The following is a 12,749-nucleotide window of genomic DNA, read 5'->3' on the forward strand; positions in this document are numbered from 1 at the left end:
CTGCCTCTCCCCGGAGCGGGGGGGGGGGGGGGGGGGGCGGGGGGGACGACGGCTCAGGTTCCAGGGTGGCCTCGCCCACACAGTGTCTGCATGTGCCCAGGTCGGGCCCTGGACCCAGGAGCTCTCGCCGGGCACACACCTGAGGCTATGCCTGCCAGAGGCTGCCTCCTTTTGCTAAGGTGCACAACGGCACTTGTGGCTGAGGCTAGGGTCTCTGCTTCTTCCTCATGCCCCTTGGGACATGCTGCTGCCAGAGGACCTGATACTCTACCACCACTCCCCGCTCCCTCCCTCTCCCCCCCCCTGCCAAAACAGCTGGTTTCCAACCCCCTCTCTGCAGACCCTCCCACCTCAGTCCTGCTGAGCACAGCCCGCTCTCTGCAAGTGCTTCCCCACAGGAAGGAGCCTCCTGCAAGAGTGCGTGGGGGAGGACCAGTGGCTCCCTGTGTCCGGCTCCCCCATGGAAGGGTGGCCAGCAGAGGAAGGCAGCCAGCAGGCCTGCTCCCTACTCCTGAGAGCGAGCAGAAGGCGCAGCAAGGCCTTGGTCCATCTCACTTGGAATTTGACCCTCGCAGAGCCGTCCCTGACATCTAGATCCCGTTCTGTGCACCCCTGTTGGGCCCGCCCGCAGTGGGGGCGCACTCTGCAGCACCCCATTTGGGCAGAATCGGCTATGTGGTTGCAGCGTGGCGCAGAGGGGCAGTGGTGCAGTGGTGCAGTGGGGCAGTGGCACAGAGGGGCAGTGGGGCAGAGGGGCAGTGGGGCAGTGGCACAGTGGCGCAGTGGCGCAGTGGGGCAGTGGCGCAGTGGCACAGAGGGGCAGTGGGGCAGAGGGGCAGTGGCGCAGTGGCACAGAGGGGCAGTGGGGCAGTGGGGCAGAGGGGCAGTGGGGCAGTGGCGCAGTGGCGCAGTGGCGCAGTGGGGCAGTGGCACAGAGGGGCAGTGGGGCAGAGGGGCAGTGGCGCAGTGGCACAGAGGGGCAGTGGGGCAGAGGGGCAGTGGCGCAGTGGCACAGTGGGGCAGTGGCGCAGTGGCGCAGTGGGGCAGTGGGGCAGTGGCGCAGTGGCGCAGTGGGGCAGTGGGCAGTGGCACAGTGGGGCAGTGGGGCAGTGGCACAGTGGTGCAGTGGCGCAGTGGCACAGTGGGGCAGAGGGGCAGTGGCGCAGTGGCACAGTGGGGCAGAGGGGCAGTGGGGCAGTGGGGCAGAGGGGCAGTGGCGCAGTGGGGCAGGGGGGCAGCAGCGCAGTGGTGCAGTGACGCAGTGGCGCAGTGGCGCAGTGGGGCAGTGGCACAGTGGGGCAGTGGGGCAGTGGGGCAGTGGGGCAGTGCGCAGTGGGGCAGTGAGGCAGTGGCGCAGTGGGGTAGTGCGCAGTGGGGCAGTGAGGCAGTGGCGCAGAGGGGCAGTGGGGCAGTGGGGCAGAGGGGCAGTGGTGCAGTGGGGCAGTGGCGCAGTGGGGCAGTGGGGCAGTGGCACAGTGGCGCAGTGACGCAGTGGCGCAGTGGGGCAGTGGCGCAGTGGCGCAGTGGGGCAGTGGGGCAGTGCGCAGTGGGGCAGTGAGACAGTGCGCAGTGGGGCAGTGGGGCAGTGGGGCAGGGGGGCAGTGGCGCAGTGGTGCAGTGACGCAGTGGCGCAGTGGCGCAGTGGGGCAGTGGCACAGTGGGGCAGTGGGGCAGTGGGGCAGTGCGCAGTGGGGCAGTGAGGCAGTGGCGCAGTGGGGTAGTGCGCAGTGGGGCAGTGAGGCAGTGGCGCAGAGGGGCAGTGGGGCAGTGGGGCAGAGGGGCAGTGGTGCAGTGGGGCAGTGGGGCAGAGGGGCAGTGGTGCAGTGGGGCAGTGGGGCAGTGGGGCAGTGGCGCAGTGGCGCAGTGGGGCAGTGGGGCAGTGGCACAGTGGGACAGTGGGGCAGTGGGGCAGTGCGCAGTGGGGCAGTGGTGCAGTGGGGCAGTGGTGCAGTGACGCAGTGGCGCAGTGGGGCAGTGGGGCAGTGGCACAGTGGGGCAGTGGGGCAGTGCGCAGTGCGCAGTGGGGCAGTGAGGCAGTGGCGCAGTGGGGTAGTGCGCAGTGGGGCAGTGAGGCAGTGGTGCAGTGGGGTAGTGCGCAGTGGGGCAGTGAGGCAGTGGCGCAGAGGGGCAGTGGGGCAGTGGCGCAGAGGGGCAGTGGGGCAGTGGGGCAGTGGGGCAGTGGCGCAGAGGGGCAGTGGCGCAGAGGGGCAGTGGGGCAGTGGGGCAGTGGGGCAGTGGGGGCAGTGGCACAGAGGGGCAGTGGGGCAGTGGGGCAGTGGGGCAGTGGTGTGCACAGCGCTCGGATGTTGTTACATGTGTAGCTGAACTACAAATGGTGAAGGGTGGCCCAGAGTGTTTGTCAACTGAGGCCTGGCCATCCTCATCTTGGAACTTAAATGTTGCAGAATGACTTCTAACTGCATATCTCACAAATCCCAACATTCTCAGCTAGAGGAGAGCTCCGGTGTCCGGAAGAGGCCTCCGTCACCTCCTAGCTGAGCCCGCTAGGAGCGAGCACTGCAGAGTGCTCTGAGTGGCCTGACAGGGAAGACAGGGCTGCCCTGAAGAGAAGGCCAGTGCCGTTGGTGATGTCCGACACCTGCCTGCAAACCGTGCCCCACAACCTGAAGGGAGTCTGAGCGGCCGTGTGCGGTGGACACTTGCTGTGCGGCTTGCCCACCGCCCTGGACCTTGGCCCTCAGCTACTGGCAGCACCTGGGTTTTCCTTTGGGGAATCACCTGCATGTGATTGCCCCGGGGCAGCCTCCAGGATGGACCTGTGACCCATAGCTGATTAATTAGCATATTCCTTCTTCCTGTCAGCAGTGATTGGTCAAGGGGCAGGGCAAGTGATCCAATTCAGGTCAGTAAGACTCAACTCTGGGACTTCAGGGAAAATATTAAGAAACAGGAGCATCTTCCAGAATTGGTCACTGTGGGCTCAGAGAGGCCCCCCGGGGGAGGGACCCTGCGAGATGGAAGTGCCCTCAGAAGAGGGTCAGACCGAGAGCAAGTCCTAAAGATAGTTTTGAGCCCTTGAATCCAGCTGTGCCTAAAGCACCTCTTTTCTTCTTGACTTTTCAGTCACCTCTTTAAGAAAACACCTTCTGCATCTTGATCTTATCTGAGCTAAGTGACTGGATCCTAAGAGTCCCATGACATAGGTGGCAGGTCCTTCCCAGGGTGCCCCCGGAACTCGGGTTGGCAAAGCAGGCATGGGACAGAGGATGCGGGCTGCAGACAAGGGTTTCGCTGCACAGCCTCACGTGGCCCGGAGGACCCCAGCTGAGCGCCGCCCGCCGCTCTGCACCTTGACCGGCTGCCCTTCTGTGTGATGCCTCCTGTCCTTGGGAAGCTCTTGCTTCTCCTCTAAAGTCCCGTGCTCTCTGTTGGTCCAGAATCACACGGCCACCCCGTCTGAGAATGGAATACCCACGCACCCGGGTGGGACGTACATGAACACTCCTGCAGCCACTGCGGGGCGGCACCGGAGGCCAGGGTCCAGGTCCCAAGCCAGGGTCCCGCTGGAGAGCGGGAAAGGGAAGTGGAGTGCCCAGTGAAAGGGGGCAGCACAGTTCTGCTTCACACACAGTTTGACCCTGGCCTCACTTTTCTCATCTGAAGATGGGGTATAAGCCCCTGACATAAGAGAGGACTCCCCAAGGCAGTTCCCTTCTCTCTGCCATTTGCTTCGAGCCCCCCTGAGACCTCAGCTGGCCCGGGGGTCCCAGAGGCCCACAGGCCTGCTTCTCTCATTGCAGGTACTCTTCTCAGAAAAGCCAGGTCAGTGTCCCTGCCCCCCACCCCCCTATCCCCCGCCCGCGTGGGCTCTTTGAGGCTGGAGATTAGGCACACGAAGCCCAGATGTGGCAGCTGTGGCTTGGAGGCGCCGGAGGCCGCAGAGCAGGATGCTGGACCCGCGAGCAGGCCTGGGCTCCGCAGTGCTCCTGCTCCCGTGGCTGCTGGGTTTGCACAGAGCCTTCCTCTGACCCGGCTTCGCCTTGCAGACACCACAGGCTCCCTGTTCACAGCCCAGAAACCACCTGGAGTTGCTCTTCCTCAATGCTCTTCCGTCTCGTTAAAGAGACTGCAGCTGCCAAACCTCAGATGAGCGTGTCGCCCATCCGCTCTGCTGTCCTTGCTTCCTCTGAAGGCACGGAGGCCTGGGGAGAGCCACGGCTGCCCGAGCTGCACAGTCTCGAGACAGAAGGCAAAGGAAAGCAAAGGAAGGAGCATAGCAGAGCAGAGATGCTCCAAGGCGGCTGTGGCGTCCTGGGACACGCCCTGTTGCCATGGATGTAAAGAGGACACTGCACCAGCCAGAGCATCCTCCCACCCCAGCTCAGCCCCGGTTGCCCTGGCCAGCAGCAGGGGCGCCCAGCAGATGGGCAGGGAGTAAGGAAGGCCACGCATGGGCCTGCTAACACTGGCAAATGCACAGCCATTAGCCACCCAGCCTGAGGGGTCGGAGGTCACCTGGAGTGTTATTTAGGTTAAAACTGAAAGGACAGGTAGGATCTGGTGACGACAGTGGGGGAGGGGAGAATGGGGACAGGCAGGGAAGGGAAGGAGTCCAGCAGAGGAGGGGCAGGAGCCAAGGCCAGGAGGCCTGGGGGGCACCAGGGCGTGGGGATAAAGGGGCAGCTCAGGGTCAGCAGAGCTGGGGGACATGGGGAAATGAGGCTTTGGGGGCTTTTCAGAGAAGGGGGTGCTGCCAGCCAGGACAGGCCCCGGGGAGGAAGTGGACGCCAGGGAGAGGGGGGCCTACCCGGGCAGGAAGCACAGGAAAAAGCCTCCAGCTCCCGGAAACAGCTTCGGAATTACGGAAAACCCATCAGCACCAAATCCTGTGCCAACTTTGTTTTTCCTGAGCAATCTTTGCTAATTAATTCTTAAAGACTCGCACCCTGGGCTTAAGTACTCAGCTTCAGAAGCCGAAAGGATCGGTCCTTTCCCAGGCTGTGGAGGGCAGACCCAGACCGGGCACTCTGCGGGAGCACGCCCCTGGGTGGCCATGCCGGCTGGGAGGCGGTGACATGCAAACGTGTCACACCTGCAGAGAGCCCACAGGCCTCACCTGGCTGGGGAGATGCTGAACGTTGGAGGGGCCAGAGGTGCTGGCTGCCAGGGGAGCTTGAGATGCCCTGGGGGGGCCATAGCCAAACACCAGCCACAATCACTGGCGGGGTTTGCTCCTCTGTGCCCTCTCTGCGGGGACTGAAGCCTCCCCAGGAGCCCACTGTCGGGGGAGGATGGTGCCTGGAGCCAGAACATCTGATCGGGTCCCTCACTATCCAGCAGACCCAGGGCTCCCATCTCGGGGCCCTGCCCAGGCTGCCACCGAGCCTGCCCAGCCCAATGGCTGTGAGACCCCCTGACGGGTGGGCACGGACAGAGGGGGTCCTCCATGCTGGAGGCATGGAGATGTGGAGAGGGAGGGCAGCTCTGGGGAGGTGGGCGGGGCAGAGAGGAGACAGGCCCCCCATCCAGGGCTGGCCTGGATGTCAGGACGAGGTGCAGAGCCCAGCAGAGGCCTCCAGAGGGCTGAGGCCTGCGGGTGGGAGAAGGCGGGAGGTGGGGACTGAGTCGCAGAGAGCAGGGCCTGGAGCAGCGCTGTGAGTGAGGATGGGAAGCACTGCACACCACCAAGTGGTGGGGTTATTATTATTCACTAGTGGCCCGGGGGGTGTCCCTCAGCCCGGCCTGCATCCTCTCCAAGCTGAGACATCCCTCTCGCAATCTGAGACCACTGGCTCCTAACTGCTCACCTGCCTGCCTGCCTGATCGCCCCTAACCACTCTGCCTTCCAACCTTCTTGCCCCCAACTGCCCCCCCTTGCCAGCCTTCTCATCCCCAACTGCCACCCCTGCCAGCCTGCTCACCCCCAACTGCCCCCTCTGCCAGCCTGCTTGCCCCCAGCTGCCCCCCCTGCTGGCCTGCTCGCCCCCAACTGGCCCCCCCGTGCCAGCCTGCTTGCCCCCAACTGGCCCCCCGGCCAGCCTGATCACCCCCAACTTCCCTCCCCTCCTGGTCTGATCCCCCCTAACTGCCTCTGCCTCAGCCCCACCACCTTAGCTTTGTCCGGAAAGACGCCCGGAAGGTCTCCTGGCCTAATTAGCATATTAGCCTTTTATTAGTATAGATGAGACATTCCTACTGTGCCCCCTGCCTCTGGGAGGCATCGCTCAGGAGTCCAGGGCTGGCTGGGGAAGCCTATGCCAGGGGCAGGCTGTGGGCAGACAGCTGGCAGGGCCGGGCCGTGGGGAAGGGGCCGGGCACTACAGAGGAAGCGGCAACACCAGCCACTAGCCACGGAGAGCCGGGACCTGGCAGGGACCTGGCAGCACCGCCATCTGCCTTCATCCGAGGAAGCGGTCGCTAGGGTCACTGGGGTCGCTGAGGCTGCGGGGCGCATCTGTGCCAACGTTTCCTTCCTCGCCACCTCCCCTAAGGCAGCTCCTATGGTGGCAGAGCCCAGGGCTTGCCGCATGTTCACATGTTTACACGTTGTCAGCCAAGCCCACACAGGCCAGCTCACTCCCCTCAGGCCCTGAGGTCCACTCGCCAGGGGCCACCTTCCCCAGAGACCACCTTCCCCAGCGGCCACCTTCCCCAGGGGTCACCTTCCCCAGGGGCCACCTTCCCCAGAGACCACCTTCCCCAGCGGCCACCTTCCCCAGGGGTCACCTTCCCCAGCGGCCACCTCCCCCAGGGGCAGCTCAGTGCTGCCGAGGCCCCCAGGGCGGGCAGGGTCTTCTGGGCAGAGCAGGAGGAGGCGGGCCTGCTGGGCCTTCTGGGGCTGCTGGGGCTGCTGGAGGGACGGCCCTCCAGGACGGGGCCTCCAGGACTGGGAATGCGGCCCAGCCAGTCACTCCCCACAGGCTCTCTCACCTACAACGGGTTCCGGTTCCAGTTCTGAAACTGGGTCTGCGCAGGAATGCCTGCTGGTCACTGGAATAAAACCTCCTCCTGATCTCTCCGGTTTCCATGGCCACGCAGGCTTGGTGTCCCCTCTGGGATACACCACCTCTCTCAGCCGCCCAGGCCCACACAAGCCCCTTTCCCCTATGTCCTGTGCCCACCCTGTGCCTAAACTTCCTAAAGACTTTCCCACAAACAAGAAACAAGATCTGAGTTTGTGTGTGTGTGTGTGTGTGTGTGTGTGTGTGTGAGAGAGAGAGAGAGAGAGAGAGGGGGGGGGAAGAGAGAGAGAGAGAGAGAGAGAGAGAGAGAGAGAGAGAGAGAGAGAAAGAAAGATGGGGCCTCTACAGGCAGCTCAGAGGCAGGGCAGGGGCAGAGGGAGGGGGAGAGCAAGGGAAGGACAGGGGAAGGGGGAGGACAAGGAAAGGGGAAGGACAGGGGAAGGGGAAGGACAGGAGAAGGGGAAGGGGAAGGGGAAGGGGAAGGGGAAGGACAGGGGAAGGGGAAGGACAGGGGAAGGGGGAGGACAAGGAAAGGGGAAGGACAGGGGAAGGGGAAGGGGAAGGGGAAGGACAGGGGAAGGGGAAGGACAGGGGAAGGGGAAGGACAGGGGAAGGGGAAGGGGAAGGGAAAGGGGAAGGGGAAGGGGAAGGACAGGGGAAGGGGAAGGACAGGGGAAGGGGAAGGACAGGGGAAGGGGAAGGACAGGGGAAGGGGGAGGACAGGGGAAGGGGAAAGACAGGGGAAGGGGAAGGACAAGGGAAGGGGGAGGACAGGGGAAGGGGAAGGACAGGGGAAGGGGGAGGACAGGGGAAGGGGGAGGACAAGGAAAGGGGAAGGACAGGGGAAGGGGAAGGGGAAGGGGAAGGACAGGGGAAGGGGAAGGACAGGGGAAGGGGAAGGACAGGGGAAGGGGAAGGGGAAGGGAAAGGGGAAGGGGAAGGGGAAGGACAGGGGAAGGGGAAGGACAGGGGAAGGGGAAGGACAGGGGAAGGACAGGGGAAGGACAGGGGAAGGGGGAGGACAGGGGAAGGGGAAGGACAGGGGAAGGGGAAGGACAGGGGAAGGGGAAGGACAGGGGAAGGGGGAGGACAGGGGAAGGGGGAGGAGAGGGGAAGGGGGAGGACAGGGGAAGGGGGAGGACAGGGGAAGGGGAAGGACAGGGGAAGGGGAAGGGGAAGGACAGGGGAAGGGGGAGGACAAGGAAAGGGGAAGGACAGGGGAAGGGGAAGTACAGGGGAAGGGGGAGGACAGGGGAAGGGGGAGGACAGGGGAAGGGGAAGGACAGGGGAAGGGGAAGTACAGGGGAAGGGGAAGGACAGGGGAAGGGGAAGGGGAAGGACAGGGGAAGGGGGAGGACAGGGGAAGGGGAAGGACAGGAGAAGGGGAAGGGGAAGGGAAAGGGGAAGGGGAAGGACAGGGGAAGGGGAAGGGGAAGGGAAAGGGGAAGGGGAAGGACAGGGGAAGGGGAAGGACAGGGGAAGGGGGAGGACAAGGAAAGGGGAAGGACAGGAGAAGGGGAAGGACAGGGGAAGGGGGAGGACAGGGGAAGGGGGAGGACAGGGGAAGGGGGAGGACAGGGGAAGGAGAAGGACAGGGGAAGGGGGAGGACAGGGGAAGGGGGAGGACAAGGAAAGGGGAAGGACTGGGGAAGGGGAAGGGGAAGGGGAAGGGGAAGGACAGGGGAAGGGGGAGGACAGGGGAAGGGGAAGGACAGGGGAAGGGGAAGGGGAAGGGAAAGGGGAAGGGGAAGGACAGGGGAAGGGGAAGGACAGGGGAAGGGGGAGGACAAGGAAAGGGGAAGGACAGGGGAAGGGGGAGGACAGGGGAAGGGGGAGGACAGGGGAAGGGGGAGGACAGGGGAAGGGGGAGGACAGGGGAAGGGGAAGAACAGGGGAAGGGGGAGGACAGGGGAAGGGGGAGGACAAGGAAAGGGGAAGGACTGGGGAAGGGGAAGGACAGGGGAAGGGGAAGGACAGGGGAAGGGGGAGGACAGGGGAAGGGGGAGGACAGGGGAAGGGGAAGGACAGGGGAAGGGGGAGGACAGGGGAAGGGGGAGGACAGGGGAAGGGGAAGAACAGGGGAAGGGGAAGAACAGGGGAAGGGGAAGAACAGGGGAAGGGGGAGGACAAGGAAAGGGGAAGGGCTGGGGAAGGGGAAGGACAGGGGAAGGGGAAGGGGAAGGGGAAGGGGAAGGACAGGGGAAGGGGGAGGACAGGGGAAGGGGAAGGACAGGGGAAGGGGAAGGACAGGGGAAGGGGGAGGACAGGGGAAGGGGGAGGACAGGGGAAGGGGAAGGACAGGGGAAGGGGAAGGGGAAGGGGAAGGACAGGGGAAGGGGAAGGACAGGGGAAGGGGAAGGACAGGGGAAGGGGAAGGGGAAGGGAAAGGGGAAGGGGAAGGACAGGGGAAGGGGAAGGACAGGGGAAGGGGGAGGACAAGGAAAGGGGAAGGACAGGGGAAGGGGAAGTACAGGGGAAGGGGAAGGGGAAGGGGAAGGACAGGGGAAGGGGAAGGACAGGGGAAGGGGGAGGACAAGGAAAGGGGAAGGACAGGGGGAAGGGGGGAAGTACAGGGGAAGGGGAAGGGGAAGGGGAAGGACAGGGGAAGGGGAAGGACAGGGGAAGGGGGAGGACAGGGGAAGGGGGAGGACAAGGAAAGGGGAAGGACAGGGGAAGGGGAAGGGGAAGGGGAAGGACAGGGGAAGGGGAAGGACAGGGGAAGGGGAAGGACAGGGGAAGGGGAAGGGGAAGGGAAAGGGGAAGGGGAAGGGGAAGGACAGGGGAAGGGGAAGGACAGGGGAAGGGGGGAGGACAAGGAAAGGGGAAGGACAGGGGAAGGGGAAGTACAGGGGAAGGGGAAGGGGAAGGGGAAGGACAGGGGAAGGGGAAGGACAGGGGAAGGGGGAGGACAGGGGAAGGGGGAGGACAAGGAAAGGGGAAGGACAGGGGAAGGGGAAGGGGAAGGGGAAGGACAGGGGAAGGGGGAAGGACAGGGGAAGGGGAAGGGGAAGGGGAAGGACAGGGGAAGGGGAAGGACAGGGGAAGGGGAAGTACAGGGGAAGGGGAGGGGAAGGGGAAGGACAGGGGAAGGGGAAGGACAGGGGAAGGGGGGAGGACAAGGAAAGGGGAAGGACAGGGGAAGGGGAAGTACAGGGGAAGGGGAAGGGGAAGGGGAAGGACAGGGGAAGGGGAAGGACAGGGGAAGGGGGAGGACAGGGGAAGGGGGAGGACAAGGAAAGGGGAAGGACAGGGGAAGGGGAAGGGGAAGGGAAGGACAGGGAAGGGGAAGGACAGGGGAAGGGGAAGGACAGGGGAAGGGGAAGGGGAAGGGAAAGGGGAAGGGGAAGGGGAAGGACAGGGGAAGGGGAAGGACAGGGGAAGGGGAAGGACAGGGGAAGGGGGAGGACAGGGGAAGGGGAAGGACAGGGGAAGGGGAAGGACAGGGGAAGGGGAAGGACAGGGGAAGGGGGAGGACAGGGGAAGGGGAAGGACAGGGGAAGGGGGAGGACAGGGGAAGGGGAAGGACAGGGGAAGGGGGAGGACAGGGGAAGGGGGAGGACAGGGGAAGGGGAAGGACAGGGGAAGGGGGAGGACAGGGGAAGGGGGGAGGACAGGGGAAGGGGAAGGACAGGGGAAGGGGAAGGACAGGGGAAGGGGAAGGGGAAGGGAAAGGGGAAGAGGAAGGACAGGGGAAGGGGAAGGACAGGGGAAGGGGGAGGACAAGGAAAGGGGAAGGACAGGGGAAGGGGAAGTACAGGGGAAGCGGAAGGGGAAGGGGAAGGACAGGGGAAGGGGAAGGACAGGGGAAGGGGGAGGACAGGGAAAGGGGAATGACAGGGGAAGGGGAAGGGGAAGTACAGGGGAAGGGGAAGGGGAAGGGGAAGGACAGGGGAAGGGGAAGGACAGGGGAAGGGGAAGGACAGGGGAAGGGGGAGGACAGGGGAAGGGGGAGGACAGGGGAAGGGGGAGGACAAGGAAAGGGGAAGGACAGGGGAAGGGGAAGGGGAAGGGGAAGGACAGGGGAAGGGGAAGGACAGGGGAAGGGGAAGGACAGGGGAAGGGGAAGGGGAAGGGAAAGGGGAAGGGGAAGGGGAAGGACAGGGGAAGGGGAAGGACAGGGGAAGGGGAAGGACAGGGGAAGGGGGAGGACAGGGGAAGGGGAAGGACAGGGGAAGGGGAAGGACAGGGGAAGGGGAAGGACAGGGGAAGGGGGAGGACAGGGGAAGGGGAAGGACAGGGGAAGGGGGAGGACAGGGGAAGGGGGGAGGACAGGGGAAGGGGAAGGACAGGGGAAGGAAAAGGACAGGGGAAGGGGAAGGACAGGGGAAGGGGGAGGACAAGGAAAGGGGAAGGACTGGGGAAGGGGAAGGACAGGGGAAGGGGAAGGACAGGGGAAGGGGGAGGACAGGGGAAGGGGAAGGACAGGGGAAGGGGAAGGACAGGGGAAGGGGGAGGAGAGGGGAAGGGGAAGGACAGGGGAAGGGGGAGGACAGGGGAAGGGGGAGGACAGGAGAAGGGGAAGGACAGGGGAAGGGGAAGGACAGGGGAAGGGGAAGGACAGGGGAAGGGGGAGGACAAGGAAAGGGGAAGGACTGGGGAAGGGGAAGGTCAGGGGAAGGGGAAGGGGAAGGGGAAGGGGAAGGACAGGGGAAGGGGAAGGACAGGGGAAGGGGAAGGACAGGGGAAGGGGGAGGACAGGGGAAGGGGAAGGACAGTGGAATGGGAAGGACAGGGGAAGGGGGAGGACAGGGGAAGGGGAAGGACAGGGGAAGGGGAAGGACAGGGGAAGGGGGGAGGACAGGGGAAGGGGAAGGACAGGGGAAGGGGGAGGACAGGGGAAGGGGGAGGACAGGGGAAGGGGAAGGACAGGGGAAGGGGGAGGACAGGGGAAGGGGGAGGACAGGGGAAGGGGAAGGACAGGGGAAGGGGAAGGACAGGGGAAGGGGAAGGGGAAGGGAAAGGGGAAGAGGAAGGACAGGGGAAGGGGAAGGACAGGGGAAGGGGGAGGACAAGGAAAGGGGAAGGACAGGGGAAGGGGAAGTACAGGGGAAGCGGAAGGGGAAGGGGAAGGACAGGGGAAGGGGAAGGACAGGGGAAGGGGGAGGACAGGGAAAGGGGAATGACAGGGGAAGGGGAAGTACAGGGGAAGGGGAAGGGGAAGGGGAAGGACAGGGGAAGGGGAAGGACAGGGGAAGGGGAAGGACAGGGGAAGGGGGAGGACAGGGGAAGGGGGAGGACAGGGGAAGGGGGAGGACAAGGAAAGGGGAAGGACAGGGGAAGGGGAAGGGGAAGGGGAAGGACAGGGGAAGGGGAAGGACAGGGGAAGGGGAAGGACAGGGGAAGGGGAAGGGGAAGGGAAAGGGGAAGGGGAAGGGGAAGGGACAGGGGAAGGGGAAGGACAGGGGAAGGGGAAGGACAGGGGAAGGGGGAGGACAGGGGAAGGGGAAGGACAGGGGAAGGGGAAGGACAGGGGAAGGGGAAGGACAGGGGAAGGGGGAGGACAGGGAAGGGGAAGGACAGGGGAAGGGGGAGGACAGGGGAAGGGGGAGGACAGGGGAAGGGGAAGGACAGGGGAAGGAAAAGGACAGGGGAAGGGGAAGGACAGGGGAAGGGGGAGGACAAGGAAAGGGGAAGGACTGGGGAAGGGGAAGGACAGGGGAAGGGGAAGGACAGGGGAAGGGGGGAGGACAGGGGAAGGGGAAGGACAGGGGAAGGGGAAGGACAGGGGAAGGGGGAGGAGAGGGGAAGGGGAAGGACAGGGGAAGGGGGAGGACAGGGGAAGGGGGAGGACAGGAGAAGGGGAAGGACAGGGGAAGGGGAAGGACA

General features: G+C 64.5%; 1 protein-coding gene across 2 annotated transcripts in view; it reads right to left on the reverse strand.

Annotated features, from left to right (window-relative positions):
* Nucleotides 1-12,749, reverse strand: part of TMEM273 (transmembrane protein 273) — a 48,792-nt gene that overhangs the window by 14,662 nt on the left and 21,381 nt on the right. The window lies entirely within an intron of this gene.

Source organism: Cnephaeus nilssonii (genome assembly GCF_951640355.1).
Source record: "Cnephaeus nilssonii genome assembly, chromosome: 16".
NCBI classification, from domain to species: domain Eukaryota; kingdom Metazoa; phylum Chordata; class Mammalia; order Chiroptera; family Vespertilionidae; genus Cnephaeus; species Cnephaeus nilssonii.